Genomic DNA, 6089 nt, shown 5'->3' with positions numbered 1-6089 from the left:
CTTTCGTTGTTCTTCTTCCTTGGTGAATTTTAGGCCTTGTGCTAGATTTTATTTCTTTTCTGCACCCATATTCAGCCTTATTGCACCTTATTTCTAAAACACTTAGAAACTCGTCTTTTTGGTTAGTGAAAATATTTTATCGAGATGAGAAAAATTAAAACCATTATTTTAAAGGAATAATTGGAGTTTTCCGATCATTTCAACCTTAAAAAAGTGGACTATCTTTCATATCAAAAGGCTTTGATAAAAAGACTTCCCTTAAAGGGGAACACCAAGTTATTATTGTGTTTCATTATCCCTATATTATTGGATGCGAGAGTTTGTGTAAACAATGAGATGAACAAATCCATTACAAACTAATCATTAAGGATCATACACCTTGAGATATTCTGAAGAACATTTTCTTTGATCATTGTAATTGATATATGCCATTATCTTACATTATTAGATCAAAGACTTCATACAAATTGTATACTTTGAAGTACATTCTTGCTTTACATAGCTCCAACAACTGTTGAACCTTCGAGCTTCAAAGCATACCTGTAAAACACTAAGGTTTCATCTTTGGCACCCAAATCTTCTTGTGCTCAGGTGCATTAGTTCCATGATATCTAAGGTTGTTTTTTTTTACCTTTAGACCTTTTCAAAATTTCAAAATAAAATGGCTCTAAATGGCCAACTATTTTGCGGTGTGTGCATTTGTAAACTGGACGACTCTTTTCCTTGTGAACTACACCTTTCATATGTTCTTTTATTATTTTTTAATCCTAATCCCTTTTTATTTAAGAAATATATTTGACTCAATATGATCAATTCAATATTTTCTTTCCTTTGGATAAACTTACTTAGGGTTTCATACAAATCATGAACTTCCTTTTTTAGAGAGAAGCAAGTTTCTCTTGAATTTCTAATTTTAGTTATGTATATCTTAGATGATTTATTAATTTCTTCAAGAGATATTAAGGACTCATTAAGAAATAATTTATGTTCTCTAATTTTATCATATTCTTTAACCAACTTAATACTCATTCTTAACAATTGTTTGTAAGGTGCTTTAGTTACATGCACAATATCTTCCTAGTAGGATGCCTTTAAGGAAACTTCATCTTCTTATTTGGAAGAAATTTCTTTTATGTTTCTCCCTGAGATTGATGTCTATCCTCTTTTTCCTCTTGCGAATATTACACTTGAAGATACTTATTCTTCTTCGCAGATTTTTAAACACGAGGTTCCTTCATTCGTGTTGAATCTTCCGAATATCGTTCAACTACTGAGTATGTTCTTTCAAAGGATTCCACCAAAGTTTTTTTTGATGATTCTTTAGTTTTTGTTTATTCATATTTAAGTAATTGAACTAGTTTGTTCAATTTCTCTATGATTTCCTTATTTCTTTATTTTTCCTGAAATTAATGAAAGCTCTCATCTTGCGATTTAAGGATTGGATTAAACTTCCAATTCTTAACTCTTAGATATTAATTAGCGAAAAATGCTTCAATATAATTTATAATATTTATAAACTTTAAAAATTAATTAATGGTGGTATCTTCATCTTCTTCGCCTCATGTGTTCATTTTCTCTTGATTGATACTTGGAGAAACTCCATATATGATTTCAAGAGTATCCCACATTTCCTTTAGGTTTTTCAATGATGAACATAGAAAAATTTACTACCATCTAGAGACATTACTATAAAAATATTGGTTTTTAAATCTATACAAACTTTATCTCTTCCTCTTTAGTCCAAAAGTATAGATAAATGGACCATTGATTATAGTTTCCCATAATTCCTCTTTTATACTTTGAATAAAAATTCTAAACTTAGCATGCCATATATCACATCTACTAGTATTAAAAGGTGGTGTTTTGTTTAGAAAATATCTCTTATTGGAAGTCATCTTCCACCTGATATGATTAGTCCTTAAACAAGAGTAAGACATTTATGTCACTTGTTTTACATGTGACTTTGCACACAGGAGTGGGTTGAATTATGTGTTTTCGAAAAACTTGCATTTGAAAAAATTTAGGATTAAATTAGAGATTGAAAATATTTTTAGAAAACATTTAAAGTTGAGCAGTGGAAATAAAATTCAAAAAGCAAATTGTGAAAATATAAAGAGTTTAAAGGGAAGAGAGAAGACACCAGAAGTTATAGAGGTTTTGTCAAAAGAGAAAAAGACCTAATCCTCTACCCAAGAATAGTTCCTAAGAGTATCCCATAAAATTAAGAGCTTTTAGAAGGTTGAACTCTTGAACCCCCTTACACAAGGATAAATGAAGTTTGTGGCTAACTTCCAACAAAATAGAAAACACGAGAGAGAAGAAGTGGGTCTTCATTCCAAATGATGGATCGAAGTGGTTAGTCTCCTTTCCACAAGAAACATGAAACGGTTAGTCTTGAAGCATCAAACACATATTTTATAACATGATGATCTTGAACCTGGAGTGCTTTTAACACCAGGCTTAGCTCACGAATCAAAACATGATTTTATATCGGGCTAACCAAAAACCTATGGGATTTTACCACTCGGCTATCGAACCAAAAAAATATTTTATCACGAGTTGAGATTTAACCAAGACTTGGTTTTATCAAGGGCTAACCAAGAATCTAAATGAGGACTTGATCACACAATCCCAAAACCAAAGATTTTCAAGGGTTTAGCTTTGAACTCAAATAAATAATACCTAAATGGATAAAATTTTCAACCAAGATGAAAACAAAACATCCTTGGTGAACTTGCAAAATTACCCTTCTAGAATTACAACTTCCTCACTCGCAAAATTACATTCTAGAAAAGAACTACGACTAAACTTTTAGTTATAGAAAGTAAATAAAAACAATTTTGAGAGAGAGAGAGAGAGAGAGGAGAGAGAGAGAGAGAGAGAGAGAGAGAGAGAGAGAGAGAGAAAGTGATAAATGAAACCAAATTTCTAGATGTCAAAATATGTGAGAAGTTACCTCTATTTATAGGCTAGAAGTTGGCACAAAAAAAAAGAAAAATATATAAGGCCAATAATGACGTGTCAATCAATTGGCGTCATGCTTCAATCGATTGGTATGCCTAAAGTAATCAATTATTAAGCTCAAAAAGGTAAGAAAATATATTTAGTAGTCACTATTCATTAAGGCACTTTCGTAATCAATTTGGGAGCATTTTTGAACTTCTCCAATTGATTGTGATAAGCTGTCAATTGATTGGCAAAATCAAAAGTTTGCCCATTTATTTTCGAATAGTTTCCAACTTGTCTGGCACGACTCCAAGGCATTTTTAGAAAAAAATTCATGAGAAAAATAAATTTGAAAACTTGTGTGTGTGTGTGATTTAGCCAGGAACTTTTATGTGAATGCCCTTATACTTTTACAATGTATTCACTTAGACTATCGAGGTAGGACTGTTATACTTTAACATGCTTCAAAAATTATCAAATGATTTTTCTCTGTAGGCACTTTCTTGAGCTTAATATGAGACTTGAGTTATGTTCCATTTGGTTTCCATCACTAGAGAGGCAAGTTTATTAAATCCTAATGGTCTAGTTTCATCTTTAACCTCTCTTTGGTTATGCTCAAAGACTTGTTGTCGTTATGAAAGGCATATTCATATTTACTCCCTCCGTTTCTTTTTAAGTGTCACTTTCTTGATAAATTTGTGTTTCTTTTTAATTGTCACTTGTAGAATTCAAGGTAGTATTAAATGCACTTTTATCAAAATTACCCATATGTAATTATTACATAGAGAGAAAAAGTAAATGAATGTAGAATATAGTTAAGGGTATTATAGGTAAAATGAGAATTATTGTTTAAAAAGTAACAATAATAATTAGCTTTATTGGTATGTGTAAAAAGTCAAAATGTGACACTTAAAAAGGAACGGAGGGAGTAATAGTTATCATAATCAAATTCATGTTTCATAGCCTGCGAAACAAGGTTTCACATCTTCTACTGCCATGACTTGGTATGCCTCCTACGAGAGTATCTACATTCTCCTCCTCGAATGAATCATGTCGTTATAATATTCAAAAAGTGGTAGACTTGCGTATCCTTCTCGTTTCTATTTGGCTCCTTATCTTTTGGGGACTAGGGCCTTCTAGGTTGATCTTTCCCATGAGTCCTAGAATGGCCAATAACATTTAGGCATAGGGCCCATGGGGAATATGCACATTCAATTGGCTTCTGATTAGGGGGTGTATGGCCAATACATGGTGTAGAAATAAAATCAGTGAGCCCATGGAGTGTAAGGCTCAAGAACCACCATGTAAGGGAGCTAGTGCAAATGTTCAGGTACCATTCAAAATGAAATTCAAAAGAAAGCTAAAATATTACACGCCACAACATTTAAATTATTCAGAACACCAACCATTCTCCTCCACCATGCTGGAGGTCGCCTCCGGCGAAAGTGGAGTGTCAAAATTAAAACTAACATCACCATCCAACTCATTTCATCACAATGAGTCCGAATATCATGTAAATTTTGGAAAACTACCATCCTAAAATTCAAATCGAGGAAGAATTATGCAAGAACGCTAGGTCTTCAGGATAAATTAAATGATAGTTGTTCATGAATTCACCATCAAAGCCAAGGGATAATGGTCCCTAGAGTATAGTATACACATTGGTAACAATATTGAAGCAGTTGGAAAAGAAAAATGGAACCTCGCCGGCGGAGAAAACACAGACGACACCGAAGATCAGGTAACCTTATTCTTCCTCTTCTTTAACTTTCAAATCTTCTTCTTCTCCACTCTTCAAATCTTCTTCTGTTTTGAAATTATTCTGAGATTGAATGTGAGGTAGTGTGTGAATGCATGAGAGAAAGAGAGATTTCAAGGATGAGCGATGGTGAATTAATGAACCACTAGATCCTCAATGATGAATGTGAGAGGGTCAATAGAATGAAAAAAGAGTTCAAGGGTTTTGGTGAATTCGAGTTAGCTCGGTTCTCAGTGATAGATGTGAGAGGGTGAATAAAAAATGAATAATTTTCCTCGAATCAGTGATGATGAATTTGATTATATACGTGGTTATTTAGTTGGTTAGCAATTGGAATTTTGTAACGAATGGAATTTAGGTTGTTGAAAAGTTAGTTAGGAAAATTAGGTTAGTTATGAGTTAGTTCATATCGATGGTTAGTTATGAGTTGTCAGTTGAAAAACCAGTTAGTTATTAGGTTGTTAATGGTTAATTCAGTTAGGGTGAAATGGAATCAATTTCTGCAGTTAGTTTTGTAATATTGATTGTTAAGATTACAAGTTAAATGGTGAGCTGTTAGTTAGTTGTGGATATCAATCATAGGCTTATCATCAAGCTTTGTTATATACCTTATGTTTGTGAAGCGTGGTTCAGCTACTATGCATTTCTATGAATGGTTAGTTAGTGAAATGATTGAATGGAATGTTGTATTGTTTTTGATATATTATTGACGTTTGTCATGGACTGCACTGAATGTTTTGTTGGACTATTGTGCTAGTGTTATGTGAAGTAATTGCTTGATGTACCATGCTCTGATTTGCACATGATTGAATGTATGGCATTTGGTTATCCGTTGGCTTGTTTTGTTGTTGATGTGATTGTTGCAGCCTTACATTATGATATTGATTTGCTTTTGTTGTGTAGCAGACATGATAAATGTATGTGTCAGCTGGTTGATGCATGTTGTATGAGATACCATGATGCTATGGATGTTAGTCTGCCACCGATAGCTTATTATTCTGATGGATGCTTAAAATGTCTTGGTCTGCTTCTGTTGTAGATTGTACAACCTGATAAGCTACCATGCCATGCCTTGACAAATGTTGCATGATGATGATTGCTTGTCATGGTCTATTACATCATGTTTGTTTGGATGAATGGAGTATATGGTTGCTAATGTGTCATGCTATTATGTTATGTTTGGATGGATGACCAGGCTTCCTTGTTATGCCATGTTGATGCTAACTTGCTTATGTTATGAAATATGTTGCAATTGTGTGAATGTCAGTCAGGTCTGTTATGATAGGCTGGGTTTATAAATGCTTGATGTTTGGCTTTGTGTTAAGTGCAGGGTTATTGGCTTGGTAATCAGCCATGGTTTCAAGGCAAGTTCAAGGCAAATTTT

Source organism: Lathyrus oleraceus, chromosome 1, assembly GCF_024323335.1.
Source record: "Lathyrus oleraceus cultivar Zhongwan6 chromosome 1, CAAS_Psat_ZW6_1.0, whole genome shotgun sequence".
Classification (NCBI taxonomy): Eukaryota; Viridiplantae; Streptophyta; class Magnoliopsida; order Fabales; family Fabaceae; genus Lathyrus; species Lathyrus oleraceus.
Note: the sequence above shows the minus strand (reverse complement) of the source record.